At 38.5% G+C, this 24,605-nt stretch overlaps 1 long non-coding RNA gene across 1 annotated transcript in view; it reads left to right on the forward strand.

Moving 5' to 3' along the window:
* The window catches only part of LOC128655556 (uncharacterized), a 64,040-nt gene that overhangs the window by 26,633 nt on the left and 12,802 nt on the right, over positions 1–24,605 (forward strand). The window contains exon 3 of the long non-coding RNA XR_008401845.1: positions 10,153–10,275. This is a non-coding gene — a long non-coding RNA (uncharacterized LOC128655556). The remainder of the gene's footprint in view (positions 1–10,152; positions 10,276–24,605) is intronic.

Genomic DNA, 24,605 nt, shown 5'->3' on the forward strand with positions numbered 1-24,605 from the left:
TATCCTAATTGTTACTGCTAGAGTAAAAAAATAAAATCAACAGTTTATACAAGTTAACATAGAAGAATATGTTCTATTTATTCATAAATAAATATTTCTATATATATCTGATGTTTGTTTTGTAATATATATATATATATATATATATATATATATATATATATATATATATATATACCTATATATACATATATACATATATATATATATATATATATATATATATATACACAGATATATATATATATAGGAATATCTATTTTGAAATACTTAGAACATATTTTCCTATGTGAAGAACATTAGAATGTGAAATATTTACAGTAAAGACATAGTTAAAATCGTTATTAAATATGAATATTGCATAAATGTTTTTTTTTCATGTTTTCAGATATTTGACTGCAAAGGGTTCCAATGCAATTATAATGTTTCTCTCTCTATATATACATATGCATGTATGTGTTTATATATGTATATATGTCTGTAAATATTTATATAAATTAGAGGGAGGAGTTAATACTACTATAAGAAAAGCATGGTGCAACCCTTCAAAGAAATTGTAAATACATACATACACATATAAATACATAAATAGATCTGTACACACATATAAACACATACAGTATCTCACAAAAGTGAGTGCACCCCTCACATTTTGGTAAATATTTTATTATATCTTTTCATGTGACAACACTGAAGAAATTAAACATTGCTACAATGTAAAGTAGTGAGTGTACAGCCTGTATAACAGTGTAAATGTGCTGTCACCTCAAAATAACTCAACACATAGTCATTAATGTCTAAACCGTTGGCAACAAAAGTGAGTACACCCCTAAGTGGAAATGTCCAAATTGGGCCCAAAGTGTCAATATTTTGTGTGGCCCCCATTATTTTACAGCACTGCCTTAACCCTCTACACTCACTACTTTACATTGTAGCAAAGTGTCATTTCTTCAGTGTTGTGACATGAAAAGATATAATAAAATATTTACAAAAATGTGAGGGGTGTACTCACGTTTGTGAGATCTGTACATATATATTTATACAACGTTTTTGTCATTAACAAATACTGGGGTGGGGGTGTCATCAAACATTTCACTGTAGTGAGAAACATGTCAACTCAAAGGGACATTGTACACTAGATGTTTTGTTTGCATAAATGTTTTGTAGATTATCCATTTATATAGCCTATCTGGAAGTGTTTTTGTAACAATGTACACATGTTTTTTTTATAACATTGTGCTGATTTTTTGATTCTTAAAGGGCCACTGTAAGTAAATATTTTCTATACCTGTTACTAACTAACTACCCCAAATACGCTTTTTATCATTAGCATTTCATTAACATATCTCTACCGTATATCAGAAATCTTGTCTGCAAATTTAATTGTTTTCCAAACCCACTCTGTGGGTATCCTTTGCTCTGTACCAATCCGTTTACAATACCTAGGTTTCAAAATGGCGCTTTAAACACAAAGTTATTGGTTTAAGTATTTTGAACATGCAGTGCTGAAAATAGTGGGCAGGATAACGTGACATCATCGGCGAATAAAAGATATAACTTTTAGAACGTTATGAAACTTTGTTTTGGAGAAAATATAGGTCAGTAGGTTTTAACTAATGTTTATTAACTTTAATATGTTAGTTGTTTAGCTTAAAAATTATAACAGAAAGTAATCCTTTAACCAAGCCCCAAAGTATCATAAGTAGACGTAAGTCTACAGATTCCTGCTTGCTCCCGTTTGTGTAATCTGTAATTTCTTATGCAGGGAAGGGGGGAGGGGAGTCTCTGCTCTTCCTGCTTTCCCAGCCCATTTCACTGAGTGTCCCAGCCTAGCCTCAGCTAAACTTGGAGATTCTAAGTATTGTTTTAAAAGGTTGTATACTGGATGTTTAGATCAGAATCTGTGCATATTATTCTTTATAGTAGTGTCTATTGCATGTAATTATATGAAAATTGGTGTACACTGTCCCTTTAATTGAATAAATAGTTTTTTATTTGACTTAATTTTATAAAAAAAATATCTTCTGTCATTTTTAAGTACACAAACCTTTGGACATGAATTTATAGATTAAAATTCTATGGAGATCAGATTTGGGCAAAATGCAGCATGTTGTGAATATGTTTGCTGCAAAATAGTCCATCAACAATGTAAAGAAGCCTAAAAGGGATATCAAACTGTATGAGATTATAAATTAAAATGTTTAATTATGTATAGTTAAAAAACTTTGCAATATATTTTCATTATTTTGTCCCCCCCCCCTTCCTGTTATGTACCTCTAAAAATGGTTGGTTTTCTAAATTCTACTAAGTTTCTATAAAGTATTGGGTTCCATCATGTTTGAACATGTTTTGCCACTCTCCTTCTGAGGACAATTGGGGACAGATATAAAACAGGCAATAAAAGAGATGGAACATAAGATCATCTTTGATGGTTTCTACACAGCCTTGTTCGTACAAACAAATTTTATTTTAAAAATGTATTATTTATTATTTTATTATAAAGTATAAGTATATTGCAAAGTTGTTTCATTACGGATTACTAAACATTCTACGGGGAGTGCAGAATTATTAGGCAAGTTGTATTTTTGAGGATTAATTTTATTATTGAACAACAACCATGTTCTCAATGAACCCAAAAAACTCATTAATATCAAAGCTGAATATTTTTGGAAGTAGTTTTTAGTTTGTTTTTAGTTTTAGCTATTTTAGGGGGATATCTGTGTGTGCAGGTGACTATTACTGTGCATAATTATTAGGCAACTTAACAAAAAACAAATATATACCCATTTCAAATATTTATTTTTACCAGTGAAACCAATATAACATCTCAACATTCACAAATATACATTTCTGACATTCAAAAACAAAACAAAAACAAATCAGTGACCAATATAGCCACCTTTCTTTGCAAGGACACTCAAAAGCCTGCCATCCATGGATTCTGTCAGTGTTTTGATCTGTTCACCATCAACATTGCGTGCAGCAGCAACCACAGCCTCCCAGACACTGTTCAGAGAGGTGTACTGTTTTCCCTCCTTGTAAATCTCACATTTGATGATGGACCACAGGTTCTCAATGGGGTTCAGATCAGGTGAACAAGGAGGCCATGTCATTAGATTTTCTTCTTTTATACCCTTTCTTGCCAGCCACGCTGTGGAGTACTTGGACGCGTGTGATGGAGCATTGTCCTGCATGAAAATCATGTTTTTCTTGAATGATGCAGACTTCTTCCTGTACCACTGCTTGAAGAAGGTGTCTTCCAGAAACTGGCAGTAGGACTGGGAGTTGAGCTTGACTCCATCCTCAACCCGAAAAGGCCCCACAAGCTCATCTTTGATGATACCAGCCCAAATCAGTACTCCACCTCCACCTTGCTGGCGTCTGAGTCGGACTGGAGCTCTCTGCCCTTTACCAATCCAGCCACGGGCCCATCCATCTGGCCCATCAAGACTCACTCTCATTTCATCAGTCCATAAAACCTTAGAAAAATCAGTCTTGAGATATTTCTTGGCCCAGTCTTGACGTTTCAGCTTGTGTGTCTTGTTCAGTGGTGGTCGTCTTTCAGCCTTTCTTACCTTGGCCATGTCTCTGAGTATTGCACACCTTGTGCTTTTGGGCACTCCAGTGATGTTGCAGCTCTGAAATATGGCCAAACTGGTGGCAAGTGGCATCTTGGCAGCTGCACGCTTGACTTTTCTCAGTTCATGGGCAGTTATTTTGCGCCTTGGTTTTTCCACACGCTTCTTGCGACCCTGTTGACTATTTTGAATGAAACGCTTGATTGTTCGATGATCACGCTTCAAAAGCTTTGCAATTTTAAGAGTGCTGCATCCCTCTGCAAGATATCTCACTATTTTTGACTTTTCTGAGCCTGTCAAGTCCTTCTTTTGACCCATTTTGCCAAAGGAAAGGAAGTTGCCTAATAATTATGCACACCTGATATAGGGTGTTGATGTCATTAGACCACACCCCTTCTCATTACAGAGATGCACATCACCTAATATGCTTAATTGGTAGTAGGCTTTCGAGCCTATACAGCTTGGAGTAAGACAACATGCATAAAGAGGATGATGTGGTCAAAATACTAATTTGCCTAATAATTCTGCACTCCCTGTATATACAATTTCAACTTGTTTACTGTCTTATATTATTTGCAAATAACTAATTTTACCTTTATTTTGTCATTTGAAATAGCTGTTCTTCCCGTTGAAACCTCTTCCTTATACTAAAAATTTCAGTGTAGAAGTACTGGCTACAAAAAAAGCTATGTGAACAGAAGACATTCGATCAAAGTAGCTAGTATCAGTGAGAGAGACCACAGTCCTTTGTAAAGGTTTTTTTCTTGACTCTAATCTGCTGATTGTCTGAATTTACTGTCCCTTTAAATCTACAGAAGAAAGGCAAATTCTTTTATAACTTGATGACATCAGATACAAAGATAATAATTAGCCTATATTTATATATGTGATTTTCTGATTGCTACATAAGTACTATTGTATGTTTCTTCAATGGCTCTCACTGGTATGTATAGCAACCATTTATTTATCGGAGGACAGTTATATGTTAGTCTTGTGTTACGCTATCATGATGGGCTAGTAGCTCAATAAAATAAATAAGACTTTCAAAATAATGGTTTTTACTAGAATAGCATTTATCAATTACATTATCATATAGTAACTGTAACATTTAAGTCCAAGGGGTATATTTATTAATGTGCGAGCGGACATGATACGATGTAGCGTATCATGTCTGCCGCACATCAATAAATGCCGACAGCATACGCTGTCTGCATTTATCATTGCACCAGCAGTTCTTGTGAACTGCTGGTGCAATGCTGCCCCTTGCAGATTTGCGGCCACTAACAGGGGGTGTCAATCAACCTGATCATATTCGATCGGGTTGATTTCTGTTCGCGGCCTCAGAGTATTTAGACCACTGCTTCATAACTTCTGTTTCCCACGAGCCTTCAGGCTCGCCGGAAACACGGGGAATCAAACTCCATACGGAGCTTGTTAAATCGGCCCCCCATGTGTACAGGTTGTTACGAGATTAAAAATTTAAAAAGCATTTTTCTGTTGGTCAATGGGTAATTCATTGTTCTGTATAACAATTCATCCACCCCCATACCTGTTATTATTGTGCTGTTTACCAGAGGTTAGCAGAGAGCACTGTTTTAGGATTGGGTGTAGATTTTATATTTGGGTTCTTTGAGACACTTTGTTTTTTTTTATCCATAATTAATAATTTTCAGTGCATATCAGATAATCGTTTATTAGATAAAGTAAGGCATTTGTGAAGATAATTTGCATATATGTACCCAGAATCCCTTTTAATGTGCAGATGTACTATACAATTTAGTTTGCGCTCATGCCTTTGTGTTTTTCTTTCAACTTGCAATATTAACACAAGTTAACTTAGGTACGATGGACTAAGGATATCTTGTATAACTTGTCATCTAGCCCGTAGTAGGATGAGGAAAACATGATTGGCTAATGATAGCTTGTTACTTGTAATCTAGACAATAGTAGGATCAGGGAAACACGATGGGCTAATAATAGTTTGCCACTTGTAATCTCTAACCCATAGTAGGATCAAGAAAACACGATGGGCTAATGATAGTTTGTCACTTGTAATCTAGCCAATAGTAGGATCAGGAAAACACAATGGACTAAGGATAGCTTGCCAATTGTAATATAGCCCATAGAAGGATCAGGAAATCATGATGGGCTAACAATAGCTTGTTACTTGTAATCTAGCCCATAGTAGGATCAGGAAAACACAATGGGCTAATGATAGTTTGCTACTTGTTAATTAGCCCATAGTAGGATCGGGAAAACACAATGGGCTAATGATAGTTTGCCACTTGTAATCTAGCCCATAGTAGTATCAGGAAAACACAATGGGCCAACAATAGTTTGCGACTTGTAATCTAGCCCATAGTAGTATCAGAAAAACACAATGGGCCAATGATAGTTTGCCACTTGAAATCTAGCCCATAGTAGAATCAGGAAAACATGATGTGCTAATGATAGCTTGTTATTTGTAATCTAGCGCATAGTAGGATCAGGAAAACAAGATGGGCTAAGGATAGTTTATTACTTGTAATCTAGCCAATAGTAGGATCAGGAAAGCACAATGGGCTAAGGATAGCTTGTAACTTGTAATCTAGCTCATAGTAGGATCAAGAAAACAGGATGGGCTAACGATAGCTTGCCACTTGTAATCAAGCGCATAGTAGGATCAGGAAAACAAGATGGGCTAAGGATAGTTTATTACTTGTAATCTAGCCCATAGTAGTATCAGGAAGACATGATGGGCTAACAATAGCTTGTTACTTGTAATCTAGCCCATAGTAGGATCAGGAAAACACGATGAGCTAACAATGGCTTGTTACTTGTAATCTAGCCCATAGTAGTATCAGAAAACACGATGGGCTAAAGATAGCTTGCTACTTGTAATCCAGCCCATAGTAAGATCAGGAAAGCACAATGTTCTAACGATAGTTTGTTACTTGTAATCTAGTCCATAGTAAGATCAGGAAAACACGATGGGCTAACGATAGCTTGTTAATTGTAATCTAGCCCATAGTAGAATCAGGAAAACACAATGGACTATCGATAGCTTGCCACTTTTAATCTAGCGTGTAGTAGGATCAGGAAAACAAGATGGGCTAAGGATAGTTTATTACTTGTAATCTAGCCCATAATAGTATCAGGAAGACATGATGGGCTAACGATAGCTTGTTACTTGTAATCTAGCCCATAGTAGGTTCAGGAAGACACAATGGGCTAACGATAGCTTGTTACTTGCAATCTAGCCAATAGTAGGATCAGGAAAACATGATGGGCTAACGATAGCTTGTTCCTTGTAATGTAGTCCATAGTAGGACTAGTCCATAGTAGGACCAGGAAACCACGATGGGCTAATGATAGCTTGTCACTTATAATCTAGCCCATAGTAGGATCAGGAAACCACAATGGTCTAACGATAGCTTGTTACTTGTAATCTAGCCCATAGTAGGATCAGAAAACAGGATGGGCTAACGATAGCTTGTCACTTGTAATCGAGCCCATAGTAGGATCAGGAAACAACGATGGGCTAACGATAGCTTGTTACTTGTAATCTAGCCCATAGTAGGATCAGAAAACAGGATGGGCTAACGATAGCTTGTCACTTGTAATCGAGCCCATAGTAGGATCAGGAAACAACGATGGGCTAACGATAGCTTGTTACTTGTAATCTAGCCCATAGTAGGATCAGAAAACAGGATGGGCTAACGATAGCTTGTTACTTGTAATCTAGCCCATAGTAGGATCAGGAAAACACAATGGGCTAACGATAGTTTGTTACATGTAATCTAGCCCATAGTAGGATCAGGAAAACACGATGGGCTAATGATAGCTTGTTACTTGTAATCTAGCCCATAGTAGGATCAGAAAACAGGATGGGCTAACAATAGCTTGTCACTTGTAATCTAGCCCATAGTAGGATCAGAAAACATGATGGGCTAAAGATAGCTTGTCACTTGTAATCTAGCCCTTAGTAAGATCTGGAAAACCTAATGGGCTAACGATAGCTTGAAACTTGCAATCTAGCCCATAGTAGGATCAGAAAACAAGATGGGCTAACGATAGCTTGTCACTTGTAATCTAGCCCATAGTAGGATCAGGAAACCATGATGGGCTAACGATAGCTTGTTACTTGTAATCTAGCCCATAGTAGGATCAGGAAACCACGATGGGCTAACGTTAGCTTGTTACTTGTAATTTAGCCCATAGTAGGATCTGAAAAAGAAACACTTGCTCAGTATAATCTAAGACAACAACAAACCAAATAATTATTTTATGCGTAATTTAAAATTAAGGAGACGTAATCTTCAGATGATGAAGTCAGTAGATAAAAAGCTTCATCAAAATGGTAACTAATTACTTAGATTAATATCTTCAGTATCTAAAGAAAATTGATAAGATTTTAATTAAGGCAGAAATTAATCTAAAAAGAGCAGTTAATTATACAAACTGTACAAAATAAAACATTTCAGCTATAAAATGATAAAAAAATAAGTCAAAAAGAGCAGCATTGCCTTTGATTTTTTCTTTTCATGTTAATGGGTTATACTCAAGTGCTGTTTTTCGTAGGAGATTCTGTTTTTTGAGTTACATAGATATTAAAGGGATATTACTGTCACTTTTTATTTATGCATTGCTTAGATCAGCAGTTAGGCAAAGCATTGCAAAACTATCTTTATACAAAAAATCATTTTAAATAAATAATTTGAATTCTACATGAAATATGAAATTAAACTTTCATGGCTGAGATAGAGCATGCAATTTTAAGAGACTTTTAATTTAGTTCTATTATTATATTAAATTGACTTCATCTACTTGCTATCCTTTGTTGAAAAGCATAGCTAGGCAGGCTTAGGAACAGCAATGCCATACTGGTATCTAGATGGTGATTGGTAGCTACACATATGCCTCTTGTCATTGGGTCACCAGGGGGCCGATTTATTAAAAGTCGGACGAACTTAATCTACTGTAGTGTATCATGTCCGCCCGACATCGCTGAATGCCGACAGCATACGCTGTCGGAATTTAACATTGCACAAGCAGTTCTGGTAAACTGATTGTGCAATGCCGCCCCCTGCAGATTTGCGGCCAATCAGACGCTAGCAGGGGTTGTCAATCAACCTAATCGTACTCGATCTGGCGGATTGATGTCCGCAGCCTCAGAGGAGGCGTACGAGTTAAGGAGTCTTTAGACCACTGCTTCTTAACTCCTGTCCTGTTCATGGTGAGCCTGAAGGCTCGCGCGGAAACAGGGGCATTCAGGGCCATTCAGCCCTTAAAAAAAAAAATCAGTCCCCAGGTATGTTCATCTAGATTCCAGTAATGCATTGCTGCTTTGGAGTTGATTTTAACTATGTATTGCAAGGGTTAAACATATGGTTATATGCAAGCAATAGTTAAATAATAAAAATGCTCATAGATAATGTTTTTTTGTGTGCAATTTTTAGTCCCTTTAACACTGTAATTTTACAGCAATTTACAGCAGTTCAATACATACCCCTTGAAAATCATAGTGATTATTTATCTTTTATTTTAATGTGGCCAATTATGGACATATGCAAAGTTACTTGTGCTCTAAGTTAACTTTTTTTCAGGCTAAGCTATGGCGTCATCCCAGCCTCTCTGGGGGAGTGGAAATGCAGAATGATCAGACGTATGTTACAGCAAAAGCAGGCGATAAAATGTATGCTGTTTTATTTTCCTTAATCAAACATTTTATGGAAGATAAAGTTTACTGTTCCTTTAATAATGATTGATGAAAAAGAGAGAGAAGCTGGAAATATTTTCCTTTATTTACCCTCTTACAGTACATGATACATTGCTATTGTGTGTGAAACGTCTGACCTGATATATTTTTCAATCATTTAATCATTAAGAAATAAAATAGTGGACAGCAGGTGAGATAGTGGCATGAAAGGGACAGCCTACTTGAAAATTGTTATTAAGATAGATAATACCTTTATAATCCATTCCCCAGTTTTGCATAACCAACACTGTTATATTAATACACTAAGGGGCAGATTTATTGTAGTACGAGCGGACATGATCCGCTGTAGCATACACTGTCGGCATTTATCATTGCACAAGCATTTCTCGTGAAATGCTTGTGAACTGCCGCCCCCCCCTGCAGATTTGCCAGCAGGGGGTGTTAATCAACCCTATTGTATCCGATCGGACTGATTGCTGTCCCCCCCGCCTCAGAGGTGGCGGACGAGTTAAGGAGCAGCAGTCTTACAACCTCTGCTTTTTAACTTCCGCTTCAGGCAGCAACCGCTGCTTCATAAATTGACCCCTAAGAGAACAAAGCAAATTTGATGATAAAAGTAAATTGGAAAGTTGTTTAAAATTGCATACCCTATTTGAATCATGAAAGGTTTACTGTCCCTAGAGGCGGCTCTTTAGTTAGGCAAATTAGGCGGTCGTCTGAGGCCTCGCGCTCACAGAGGCCTCATGGCCGCCTTATTTGCCTAACGCTTTACTTTGCGTTTGATGTGACAGGGGGCTTTAACGGTGCTGTGCGCAGGCAGTGTTAAGAGCCCTGTCCCACTCTCCTCTCTGATTTGATGACTCTGTTTCCTCACAGAGTTCATCCACTCAGCTTCTCTGCCCGCCAGCCAATGAGGAGTAAAGATGCTTGCGTCACCCCTCCCATCCATAGCACAAGGATAAGAAGCTGAAGGATGAATTCACCGTCGGAAGGATGGATGTAAGTAAAAAACAATTTTTCTCTCTTTTTGAAGGCTTATATAATCACAGGCTTCACGGGGGGCTGGGGGCATCATTTTATTGCTGGGGGCATCATTTTATTACAGGGGGGCTGGGGGAATCATTTATTGCAGGTGGGCTGGGGGCATCATTTATGGCTGGGGGCATCATTTTATGGCTGGGGGGCTGGGGTCATAATTTATTACAGGGAGGCTTGGGGCATAATTTATTACTGGGGGCTGGGGGCATCATTTATTGCAGGGGGGCTGGGGAAATAATTTCTTACAGGAGGACTGGGGGCATAAATTCTTACAGGGGGTTATGGGCATAATTTCTTACAACTGGGGTCTGGGGGCATAATTTCTTACAATGGGGGTTTGGGGCATAATTTATTACAGGGGGGCTGGCAGTATAATTTATTACAGGGGACTGGGGGCATAATTTATTGAAGGGGCTGTGGGGGCATCATTTTTTACAAGGGGCTGGGGTATAATTTATTACAGGGGGGCTGGGGGCATAATGTATTACAGGGGGCTGTGGTGGCATAATGTATTGATTAGCACTGTGGAATCTGTTGGCGGTCTGATGCAGATGCAGAAGAGAAAATAGCACAATCTGTAAAAAATGGTGACAAAACCTTCTTTAGATTTATCAGTGAAAATAGAAAAACTAACAGAGGGATAGTTAGACTCAAGAATGAGGATAGAGTAGTGGAAGAAGATAAACAAATAGCAAACTGTTTAAATGATTACTTTTGTTCAGTCTTTACAACAGATGGTAAAGATAGTGAGATGCTATTAAGGGATGTTACTGTAAATAATGTGAGTAGTACTTTTCTTTATATAGAGGAAGAGGTTTCAAGGGCTATATCAAAAATAAAAGTTAATAAGTCTGTGGGTCCAGATAATATTCATCCAAGGGTTCTAAGAGAACTTCGATCCGTAATAGCTACTCCATTAGCTGATTTATTTAATCAGTCACTTCTAACAGGAGTTGTTCCAAAAGACTGGAAAATTGCCAATGTAGTCCCTCTTCATAAAAAGGGTAGTAGGGAAGATTCTGCTAACTATAGGCCAGTCAGTTTGACCTCAATTGCAGGGAAATTAATGGAAACTCTTTTAAAGGAAAGACTTGTATCTTTCATTCAGACAAACAACTTAGAAGACAAAGGACAGCATGGTTTAACAGCTGGAAGATCATGCCTGACTAATCTAATTGATTTCTTTGACCATGTAACAAAAATAATAGACCAGGGAGGAGCCGTAGATGTTGCATATCTAGAATTTAGCAAAGCATTTGACACCGTCCCACACAACAAACTTATTCACAAAATGTATTGCCTTGGAATAGATGCTAACGCCTAGATTTGGAGTTTTGCGGCCAAGGGGGTGCGTTAGCTACGCGTGCTTTTTTCTGGCCGCACCTTTTAAATACCGCTGGTATTTAGAGTTCACAGAATGGCAGGGTTTTCAGTGTGTTAGGCTCCAAAAAGGGAGCGTAGAGCATAATTTAACGCCACTGCAACTCTAGATACCAGCGGTGCTTACGGACGCGGCCAGCCTCAAAAACGTGCTCGTGCACGATTCCCACATAGGAAACAATGGGGCTGTTTGAGCTGAAAAAAAACCTAACACCTGCAAAAAAGCCGCGTTCAGCTCCTAACGCAGCCCCATTGTTTCCTATGGGGAAACACATCCTACGTCTGCACCTAACACCCTAACATGTACCCCGAGTCTAAACACCCCTAACCTTACACTTATTAACCCCTATTCTGCTGCCCCCACTATCGCTGACACCTGCATATTTTTTTAACCCCTAATCTGCCGCTCCGTAAACCGCCGCTACTTACATTATCCCTATGTACCCCTAATCTGCTGCCCCTAACACCGCCGACCCCTATATTATATTAATTAACCCCTAATCTGCCCCCCACAACGTCGCCTCCACCTGTCTACACTTATTAACCCCTAATCTGCCGACTGGACCGCGCCGCTATTATAATAAAGTTATTAACCCCTAATCCGCCTCACTCCCGCCTCAATAACCCTATAATAAATAGTATTAACCCCTAATCTGCCCTCCCTAACATCGCCGACACCTAACTTCAATTATTAACCCCTAATCTGCCGACCGAATCTCGCGCTACTGTAATAAATGGATTAACCCCTAAAGCTAAGTCTAACCCTAACACTAACACCCCCCTAAGTTAAATATAATTTAAATCTAACGAAATAAATTAACTCTTATTAAATAAATTATTCCTATTTAAAGCTAAATACTTACCTGTAAAATAAACCCTAATATAGCTACAATATAACGAATAATTATATTGTATTTATTTTAACCAGGTACAATAGCTATTAAATAGTTAAGAACTATTTAATAGCTAAAATAGTTAAAATAATTACAAAATCACCTGTAAAATAAATCCTAACCTAAGTTACAATTAAACCTAACACTACACTATCAATAAATTAATTAAATAAAATACCTACAATTATCTACAATTAAACCGAACACTACACTATCAATAAATTAATTAAATACAATATCTACAAATAAATACAATGAAATAAACTAACTAAAGTACAAAAAATAAAAAAGAACTAAGTTACAAAAAATAAAAAAATATTTACAAACATTAGAAAAATATTACAACAATTTTAAACTAATTACACCTACTCTAAGCCCCCTAATAAAATAACAATTCCCCCCAAAATAAAAAAAATGCCCTACCCTATTCTAAATTAAAAAAGTTCAAAGCTCTTTTACCTTACCAGCCCTGAACAGGGCCCTTTGCGGGGCATGCCCCAAAGAATTCAGCTCTTTTGCCTGTAAAAAAAACATAAAGCCCCCCCCAACATTACAACCCACCACCCACATACCCCTAATCTAACCCAAACCCCCCTTAAATAAACCTAACACTAAGCCCCTGAAGATCTTCCTACCTTGTCTTCACCTCGCCGGGTTCACCGATCGGTCCAGAAGAGCTCCTCCGATGTCTTGATCCAAGCCCAAGCGGGGGGCTGAAGAGTGACGTCCATCCTCGGGCTGAAGTCTGGATCCAAGCGGCGGCTGAAGAAATCCATCATCGGGCTGAAGTCGGAAGTCCATCATGTGGATGAAGTCTTCTATCAAGCCGCATCTTCAATCTTCTTTCTTCTGGAGCAGAGCGGAGCCATCTTCTTTCGGAACAGCCAATAGAATGCAAGCTCAATCTGATTGGCTGATTAGATCAGCCAATTGGATTGAACTTGATTCTGATTGGCTGATTCCATCAGCCAATCAGAATATTCCTACCTTAATTCCGATTGGCTGATAGAATCCTATCAGCCAATCGGAATTCGAGGGACGCCATCTTGGATGACGTCCCTTAAAGGAACCTTCATTCGGCGAGTAGGCGTCGGTTGAAGAGGTTGGATCCAAGTCGGTTGGAAAGAAGATGGCTCCGCTCCGCTCCAGAAGAAAGAAGATTGAAGATGCGGCTTGATAGAAGACTTCATCCCGATGATGGACTTCCGACTTCAGCCCGATGATGGATTTCTTCAGCCGCCGCTTGGATCCAGACTTCAGCCCGAGGATGGACGTCACTCTTCAGCCCCCCGCTTGGGCTTGGATCAAGACATCGGAGGAGCTCTTCTGGACCGATCGGTGAACCCGGCGAGGTGAAGACAAGGTAGGAAGATCTTCAGGGGCTTAGTGTTAGGTTTATTTAAAGGGGGTTTGGGTTAGATTAGGGGTATGTGGGTGGTGGGTTGTAATGTTGGGGGGGGGGTTGTATGTTTTTTTTACAGGCAAAAGAGCTGAATTCTTTGGGGCATGCCCCGCAAAGGGCCCTGTTCAGGGCTGGTAAGGTAAAAGAGCTTTGAACTTTTTTAATTTAGAATAGGGTAGGGCATTTTTTTATTTTGGGGGGGCTTTGTTATTTTATTAGGGGGCTTAGAGTAGGTGTAATTAGTTTAAAATTGTTGTAATATTTTTCTAATGTTTGTAAATATTTTTTTATTTTTTGTAACTTAGTTCTTTTTTATTTTTTGTACTTTAGTTAGTTTATTTCATTGTATTTATTTGTAGATATTGTATTTAATTAATTTATTGATAGTGTAGTGTTCGGTTTAATTGTAGATAATTGTAGGTATTTTATTTAATTAATTTATTGATAGTGTAGTGTTAGGTTTAATTGTAACTTAGGTTAGGATTTATTTTACAGATGATTTTGTAATTATTTTAACTATTTTAGCTATTAAATAGTTCTTAACTATTTAATAGCTATTGTACCTGGTTAAAATAAATACAAAGTTGCCTGTAAAATAAATATAAATCCTAAAATAGCTACAATATAATTATTATTTATATTGTAGCTTTATTAGGGTTTATTTTACAGATAAGTATTTAGCTTTAAATAGGAATAATTTATATAATAAGAGTTAATTTATTTCGTTAGATTTAAATTATATTTAATTTAGGGGGGTGTTAGTGTTAGGGTTAGACTTAGCTTTAGGGGTTAAAAAATTTATTAGAATAGCGGTGAGCTCCGGTCGGCAGATTAGGGGTTAATGTTTGAAGTTAGGTGTCGGCGATGTTAGGGAGGGCAGATTAGGGGTTAATACTATTTCTTATAGGGTTATTGAGGCGGGAGTGAGGCGGATTAGGGGTTAATAACTTTATTATAGTACCGGTGCGGTCCGCTCGGCAGATTAGGGGTTAATAAGTGTAGGTAGGTGGCGGTGACGTTGTGGGGGGCAGATTAGGGGTTAATAAATATAATATAGGGGTCGGCGGTGTTAGGGGCAGCAGATTAGGGGTACATAAGTATAACGTAGGTGGCGGTCGGCAGATTAGGGGTTAAAAAATGTAATCGAGTGGTGGCGATGTGGGGGGACCTCGGTTTAGGGGTACATAGGTAGTTTATAGGTGTTAGTGTACTGTAGAGCACAGTAGTTAAGAGCTTTATGAACCGGCGTTAGCCCAAAAAGCTCTTAACTACTGACTTTTTTCTGCGGCTGGAGTCTTGTCGTTAGAGTTCTAAATCTCACTCCAGCCACGACTCTAAATACCGGCGTTAGAAAGATCCCATTGAAAAGATAGGATACGCAATTGACGTAAGGGGATCTGCGGTATGGAAAAGTTGCGGCTGGAAAGTGAGCGTTAGACCCTTTAATGACTGACTCCAAATACCAGAGGGCATTAAAAACCAGCGTTAGGAGCCTCTAACGCTGGTTTTCACGGCTACCGCCCAACTCTAAATCTAGGCCTAAGATTGTTAAGTGGGTAGAATGCTGGCTTAAAGATAGAGAAGAGAGGGTTTCAATTAATGGAGTACATTCAAATGAGGCAGCAGTTACTAGTGGTGTTCCCCAAGGGTCAGTTCTTGGGCCTGTTTTGTTTAACATGTTTATAAGTGATATTGGAAGTGGGCTTAAGGGGAAGGTTTGCTTGTTTGCTGATGATACAAAAATTTGTAACAGGGTAAATGTTCCAGGAGGAGTTGATCAAATGAACAGTGATATTAATAAACTAGAGGACTGGTCAAATAAATGGGATCTGAAATTTAATATTACCAAGAGCAAAATTATGCATATAGGATCCAAAAACACAAAGGCCGATTATAGTGTCAATGGTACATTACTGACTGTAATTAAAGAAGAAAGGGATTTGGGAATTATTATTTCAGGTGATTTAAAATTTGGTACACAATGCTGCAGTGCAGCCAGCAAGGCCAGTCAAATGCTTGGTTGCATTGGAAGAGGTTTTAGTAGCAGAAATAGCAAGGTTCTTATGCCACTTTACAGATCATTAGTTAGACCAAATCTGGAATACTGTGTACAGTTCTGGAGACCATATCTTCAGAAAGATATAAATAAACTAGAAGCTGTCCAAAGGAGGGCTACTAAAATGGTACATGGTCTAAAATATAAAACGTACAAAGAAAGACTCTATGATCTAAATATGTATAGTTTAGAGGATAGAAAGCTGAAAAGCTGAACGCATTTTTCACAAAAAAATAAATGCCAAAACAAGGGGTCACAATCTAAAGTTAGAGGGTAGCAGATTCAGGAGAAATTTAAGGAAGCATTTTTTTACAGAAAGGGTGGTGGATTCATGGAATGAACTTCCATTTGAGGTGGTAAACACAAAGACTGTAAAGGAATTTAAAAATGCCTGGGACATGCATAAGACTATCCTAAGGAAAAAGTAACATGTAATATGGGTAGACTTGATGGGCTTTTTTGGTTCTTATCTACCGTCAAATTCTATGTTTCTATGTTTCTATGGTCTACAAATAACCGATAATAATAATAATAATAATAATATTGGGGGGCTGTGGGGGCATAATGTATTGCTGGGGGCATTATTTAATGAAGGAGGTCGGAGGGCATAATGTATTATGCCTATGCGGGGGGGCTCATTTATTACATATTTATTTCATATTTACACACGTGCAGCTGCACAAATTTTATCTATTCCCTATGTTTTTCTATTGTTTATTTGACTAAAGAATAATTGGTTATGAGACAAATAAAATTCTAGAAACTATGAATTCTAAGTTCATAGGATTCAAGGCTTGTCATAATTTATACAGTTAATTATTATCGCCTGCATTTTTTTTTCATTATTGTCATCAGTGGGGCCTCATGTTTAAGTTTCGCCTAAGGCCTTGCAAAGTCTAGAGCCTCCACTGGCTGTCCCTTTAATATTTATGCTTGATGTACAATACTGGGACAAGGACAGTACTGTCCTCTTCCTGGATGTCGCCTGGCTAAACATGTTGAACAAAAGATTTTTTTATATAGGGTGTGTTCAGAATAATGTGGCTGATGTCCAAAGGGAAGCAGACAAAAGTGTTGTACCTAATATCAATCCTGGCGTCTTCCTGATGGATCCCAGCTGCTATAATACAGACAAAACCTCTTCTTTCCGTCTATGGGGATGCAATGTTCTCATTTATATAGCTACAGGTTTTAATTTTACATTGTTCATTTAAATATAATCATTACAAACAATAGAGCAATTAATATATTGTGTTAATAAAATCAGCACATTATTATAACTCATAGCTACAGATATAGAATTTTCTTTGTTGCTAGTTTCTAGACTAACATATTATCACCAGATATAAACCTTTGCCTAGAATTGATTAAATATTCAATATTAAATAGTGATAAACAAAAAAAATATAAACTGCTCTATGTTAAATATACAGGAAAACCTGTGCACACTGTTCACTATATGCCAACCTGAGAAAAAGAAATGTGTGTCAACCAATCAGTGACTACTGAGGGTTATTTTGCAGCTATTGATTGGTGGGTTTGCACATATTCTTTTCTGAGCTTCATACCGAAGCACAGAGCAGGACTTAAACACATAGGTAGAGAAAGTAATGAAACAGAGCAGTGTTAATATAAGTAAAGGAATCACAAATATATATATAATTTATATATATATATATATACACACACACACACAAATTGATATAAATAAATATATATGTATGTGTGTGGGTGAATATTTTTTACAATATTTAAAAATAACTATTTTTGGATATATGTTCATTTTAAACAAACATAAAGGGTCAGTGTAGCACTAATTAATGCTCCTGCACAAGCGTTAATTGCACTAGAAGTAAGTTTTTGCACGTGTCCGGTTGCGCTCGTATTATGAGTGCTAACCCGACTAGTGCAAGATGCTGAACTTACAATATTGCGTACGCGTTCAAATATTCCCCATAGAAGTCAATGGAGAAAAAAAGTGGACAACCCACTCTCCCACAAACCGGATCAAATATTCAATATCTATCCTTTTATATAAAAGGCCAAGTGTGTTTGTTCGAAGCTGTCATGCGCAGTAGAGACAGCACGAGGACAAACACACCTGGCCTTACCTGATAATCCATGCTGTGACGTTGCGGCAAAAGTGGGTGTGGCCGGACGGGAGCGTGGGCGTGACCGGGCACGATCGTGGGTGTGGCCTGGCATGGTTGGGGGAGTGGCGGGGTGCGTGGCCGGGCGCGGTCGGCGCGACAGAGAGGGGAGAGAAATAGAAAGAGAGTGGGAGAGAGATAGGAAAGAGGCAAATAGAGGGGGAAGAGCAGAAGAGAGGGGAAAGTGCAGAAGAGAGGGGGGAGAAAGAGCAAAAAAGAGGGGAGAGAGACAGAGCAAAAGAGAGGGGGGAGAGAGAGAGCAAAAAAGAGGGGATTGAGAGAGGGGGGGGAGGGGGGAGAGGGGGGAGAGAGAGCAAAAGAGAGGGGGGGGAGAGAGAACAAAAGAAAGGGATGGAGAGAAAGAGCAAAAGAGAGGGATGGAGAGAGAAAGCAAAAAAAAGGAGAGAGAGACAGAGCAAAAGAGAGGGGGAGAGAGAGAGCGCAAAAGAGAGTGGGGAGAGAAAGAGCAAAAGAGAGGGGGGAAGAGAGAGTGCAAAAGAGAGGGGGAGACAGAGAGCGCACAAAAGAGGGGGAGAGAGCACAAAAGAGAGGGGGAGAGAGAGCGCGCAAAAGAGGGGGGATAGAGAGAGTGCAAAAGAGAGAGAGAACGCAAAAGAGAGGGGGGAGAGAGAGAGCGTAAAAGAGTTGGGGGGAGAGAGAGCGCAAAAGAGAGGGGGGAGAGAGAGCAAAAGAGGGGGGAGAGAAAGCAAAAGAGAGGGGGGAGAGGGAGCAAAAGAGAGGGGGGAGAGAGCACGCAAAAGAGAGGGGGGAGAGAGCACGCAAAAGAGAGGGATGGAGAGAAAGAGCAAAAGAGAGGGATGGAGAGAGAGAGCAAAAAAAAAGGAGAGAGAGACAGAGCAAAAGAGAGGGGGGAGAGAGCGCAAAAGAGAGGGGGGAGAGAGATTGCAAAAGAGAAGGGGAGAGAGAGAGCGCAAAAGAGGGGGAGAGATAGACAGCGCAAAAGAGAGGGGAGAGAGAGAGCGCAAAAGAGAGGGGGAGAGAGAGCAAAAGAGGGGGAGAGAAAGCAAAAGAGAGGGGGGTAGAGGGAGCAAAAGAGAGGGGGAGAGAGAGAGCAAAAGAGAGGGATGGAGAGATAGAGCCAAAGGGAGGAATGGAGAGAGAGAGAGCAAAAAAAAAGGAGAGAGAGACAGAGCAAAAGAGAGGGGGGAGAGAGAGCAAAAAGAGAGGGGGGAGAGAGAGCGCAAAAGAGAGGGGGGAAAGAGAGAGTGCAAAAGAGAGGGGGAGAGAGAGAGCGCAAAAGAGGGGGGGAGAGAGAGAGCACAAAAGAGAGGGGGAGAGAGAGAGCACAAAAGAGAGGGGGAGAGAGAGAGCACAAAAGAGGGGGGAGAGAGTGCAAAAGAGAGGGGGAGAGAGAGAGCGCAAAAGAGGGGGGGAGAGAGAGAGCACAAAAGAGAGGGGGAGAGAGAGAGCACAAAAGAGGGGGGAGAGAGTGCAAAAGAGAGGGGGAGAGAGAGAGCGCAAAAGAGAGGGGGAGAGAGAGCACACAAAAGAGGTGGAGAGGGAGAGTGCAAAAGAGAGAGAGAACGAAAAAGAGAGGGAGGGGAGGGAGAGAGTGTAAAATTGAGAGAGAACGCAAAAGAGAGGGGGGAGAGGGCATAAAAGAGAGGGAGAGAGAGAGAGTGTAAAAGAGAGGGGGGAGAGAGAGCGCAAAAGAGAGGGGGAGAGAGAGCAAAAGAGGGGGAAGAGAAAGCAAAAGGGGGGGGAGGGAGCAAAAGAGAGGATGAGAGAGAGAGCAAAAGAGAGGTGGAGTGAGAGAGAGTGCAAAAGAGAGGGGGAGAGAGCGCAAAAGAGAGGGGGAGAGAGCGCAAAAAAGAGTGGGAGAGAGAGCAAAAGAGAGGGGGAGAGAGAGCAAAAGAGAGGGGGGAGCGAGAGAGCAAAAGAGAGGTGGAGCGAGAGAGAGCACAAAAGAGAGGGGGAGAGAGCACAAAAGAGAGGGGGAGAGAGCACAAAATAGAGGGGGAGAGAGAGAGCAAGGTGTGGGACCGCCGTACTGCAAAAAATGGCCCCTGTGAACGGGCTTTAGGACTAGTATGATTATATATAGGTATAGATATTTTTATATATTTATAATAATAAATATATATTTATGCTTTAATATCTGTATATACATATATTAACACATAAATATTTATGTATATAATCATATACAGTGGATATAAAAAGTCTACACACCCCTGTTAAAATTTCAGGTTTCTGTGATGTAAAAAAATGAGACAAAGATAAATAATTTCAGAACTTTTTCCACCTTTAATGTGACCTATAAACTGTACAACTCAATTGAAAAACAAACTGAAATCTTTTAGGTAAAGGGAAATAAAAATAAAAAACTAAAATAATGTGGTTGCATAAGTGTGAACACCCTTTTATAACTGGGGACATAGCTGTGTTCAGAATTAAGCAATCACATTCAAAATCATGTTAAATAGGAGTCAGTACACACCTGTCATCATTTAAATGCATCTGATTAACCCGAAATAAAGTTCAGCTGCTCTAGTAGGTCTTTCCTGACATTTTGTTAGTCGGATCCTACAGCAAAAGCCATGGTCCGCAGAGAGCTTCTAAAGCATCAGAGGGATCTCATTGTTAAAAGGTATCAGTCAGGAGAAGGGTACAAAAGAATTTCCAAGGCATTAGATATACCATGGAACACAGTGAAGACAGTCATCATCAAGTGAAGAAAATATGGTGCAACAGTGACATTACCAAGAACTGGATGTCCCTCCAAAATTGATGAAAAGACGAAAAGAAAACTGGTCTGGGAGGCTACCAAGAAGCCTACAGCAACATTAAAGGAGCTGCAGGAATATCTGGCAAGTACTGGCTGTGTGGTACATGTGACAACAATCGCCCGTATTCTTCATATGTCTGGGCTATGGGGTAGAGTGGCAAGACGTAAGTCTTTTCTTACAAAAAAAAAACCATCCAAGCCCGGCTAAATTTTGCAAAAACACATCTGAAGTTTCCCAAAAGCATGTGGGAAAAGGTGTTCTGGTCTGATGAAACTTTTTGGCCATTATTCCAAAAGATATGTTTGGCGCAAAAACAACACTGCATATCACCAAAAGAACACCATACCCATAGTGAAGCATGGTCGTGTCAGCATTATGCTTTGGGTCTGTTTTTCTTCAGCTGGAACTGGGGCCTTAGTCAAGGTAGAGGGAATAATGAACAGTTCCAAATACCAGACAATATTGGCACAAAACCTAGAAAGCTGAACATGAAGAGGAACTTAATCTTTCAGCATGACAACGACCCAAAGCATACATCCAAATCAACAAAGGAATGGCTTCACCAGAAGAAGATTAAAGTTTTGGGATGGCCCAGCCAGAGCCCAGACCTGAATCCAATTCAAAATCTGTGGGGTGATCTGAAGAGGGCTGTGCACAGGAGATGCCCTCGCATTCTGACAGATTTAGAGTGTTTTTGCAAAGAAGAGTGGGCAAATCTTGCCAAGTCAAGATGTGCCATGCTGAAAAAATCATACCCATAAAGACTGAGTGCTGTAATAAAATCAAAAGGTGCTTCAATAAAGTATTAGTTTAAGGGTGTTAACACTTATGCAACCATATTATTTTAGTTTTTTATTTTTATTTCCCTTTACCTAAAAGATTTAAGTTTGTTTTTCAATTGAGTTGTACAGTTTATAGGTCACATTAAAGGTGGAAAAAGTTCTGAAATGATTTATCTTTGTCTCATTTTTTTACATCACAGAAACCTGACATTTAAACAGGGGTGTGTAGACTTTTTATATCCACTGTACATATACAGTATATTTCAATTTGCTGTCCTAGTTCTCATGCCGTGTCTGATGGCATGAGAACGAGGCTCCCATTGCAAATGTTCCCTGGTATTACAAACGAGGTGCAATGCGAAGGTGGAAGCAATATATCTGGCCCTTTATGTGCACCCAGCGTTACAAAACTTCTATCAAGGGACTGGATGGTTTGGTAGTATAGCTATGACTTATGACTGAAGACATTTAATTTTTTAATAGTTATCAGTTAAAACTTAAATTCAGTTTTCCTAAACTTCCAAAAACAATAAAATATTTGTCAGGATAAGAGTTAAAGTACCTGTTTTTTGTAAAATATTTTCTTGGCTTAAATCTCCACCATGGCAGGTGTGTTAATTTATTTTACTATATTGTGCCTTTTTGCATTTAACTTTTGTATAACACACACAAAGAGAGAGACACACACACACACACACATATATATATATATATATATATATATATACTGTATATATATATACAGACATCCCAACTCTCCCTGAAGTTCAGGGAGTCTCCCTGATTGTAATAGCAGCTCCCTGATGCCAGCAAATGGAATGCAATCTCCCTGAAACTCCAAGTACCATGATCCAATGTGCCCCAAATCCGGAAAAGTGTTTCTTTAAGGAATTCCTTTAGTTACTGGGACGATATAGAACGCTCAAAGCATGCACCAGTAACCCAAAAGCCCCCACTTATTCTAATTAAAAAAAACACAAATACTACCTTATTTACTGCACGTAATTAAACTTCGTATTCTAAAATATTTAGGCATTCAACAAGCGTAAGATCACTGAAAAATAGGTTTGTTGTATGTGGTTGTGCAATAAAGCAACTTTTTTTGTAATGTGACTTTAGTGTAGGCTGACCATATTGCCGCTTTAAGAAGGAACACATATGAAAAATACATATGTGAGGGTTCTTATACAAAACCATTTCTTTAAACAGCCCTGATAACAGCCCTGACATATGTATTTTTCATATGTGTCCCTTTTTAAAGCGGCAATAGGGTCAGCCTACTTTAGTGGGAAGCTACTTTAATGATAAGTCTCTATCTTATTTAGGGTTTCAAGGTGTCTAATATATAACTGGGAGGGGGGTGGCGGCGCAATAGCGGGTGAAACCACCTCCCTGAAATGCGTTAGGTTAGGATGTCTGTATATATAAAATGAATACATATACATTTTGTACAACAGGTATAATTGTAATAAATATTGTTTAGCATTGGTTGAAGAACGTATACTAGGTTAAATATTCAGCATTTGGATTTGGTTTTATGATTTATGTTATGTATTGTATAGGTAAGTATTTGTAATATTTGTAATAATAATTCCAGCATTGGAAACAATCTGGTCACATTTTTTTTTCTTTATTTGCCATTCCAAATACATTGACGTCATTGAATGGAATTTCGTTAACATAATTTGCATATCTGTAGATATACATCTGGATTGCAGTTTGTTGCATTTTAATATCAGCTTGTTAACAAGCAGATAAAACACTCAATGACCTGCCAAATACTAAAGCTCTACATGGAATATTTTCTTTTTTTAGGATATGACTTACAGAATTAAAGGAGCAAAGTACCTGACACATTTCTATCTTTAAAGCAGCAATTAAACCTAAAAAATATGTTGCATCATAGGGACATGAAACCCAAAAAATGTATTTCATGATTTAGGTAGAACATACAATTGTAAACAACCTTCCAATTTACCTATATTTTCAAATTTCTGCTTGTACAATGCTGAATGCCGACAGCGTCATGTCTAGAGTATTAAAGGGACATGAAACCCAAACATTTTATTTCATGATTCAAATAGAGCATTTGATTTTTAACAACTTTCCAATTTACTTTCATTATCTATTTTTTTTTTCTCTTGGTATTCTTAGTTGTAAAGGATACCTAGGTAGACTGAGGAGTTGCTGATTGGTGGCTGCTGATATATGTCTCATGTTATTGCCTCACCCAATAAATTTAGTTAGCTCACAAATTAGGTAAGAGATGTAAATTGGACAGTTGTTTCAAATTATATTCTCTATCTGAATCAGGGTTTTATGTCCCTTTAAGCTCCACTCAATACCTATTTCCCACTGTGATACTACTTACATTGGCATCATAACATTTGGTAGCATTTCTAACTGTTTTCTGCAATAGATTGGGATTCCATTGAAGTTCAGAACAGATGGCAGGAAAACCAATAATAATTCCTAGCAGTACTAGGAGAATTACATTAAATAAATGTAATGCAGTTAAAAAAAGATTACAGCACATTAAACAAAATGTATGATTGCAATATTTGTTTTTTACCAACATCTTTGTTTTTGTTGTAACTAAATTAGGGTATATTGCAGTTTTAATAACTGTTCCTGGCTTAAATATATTTTTTATGTTTCTAAAATCCCTGTTTACTAATAGTGCTATGTACATTATCCCTATCTGTCATTAAACATTGTACACTAGATATTTCTTTGCATAAATGTTTTGTAGATGATCTATTTATATAGCCCATCTGGGAGTGTTTTTATGATAATGTGTAATTTTGCATATTTTCTAAGAACATTGTGCTGATTTTCAGACTCCTAACTACGCCCCACCATGTCAGATGTGTACACG

Source organism: Bombina bombina, chromosome 4, assembly GCF_027579735.1.
Source record: "Bombina bombina isolate aBomBom1 chromosome 4, aBomBom1.pri, whole genome shotgun sequence".
Lineage (NCBI taxonomy): Eukaryota > Metazoa > Chordata > Amphibia > Anura > Bombinatoridae > Bombina > Bombina bombina.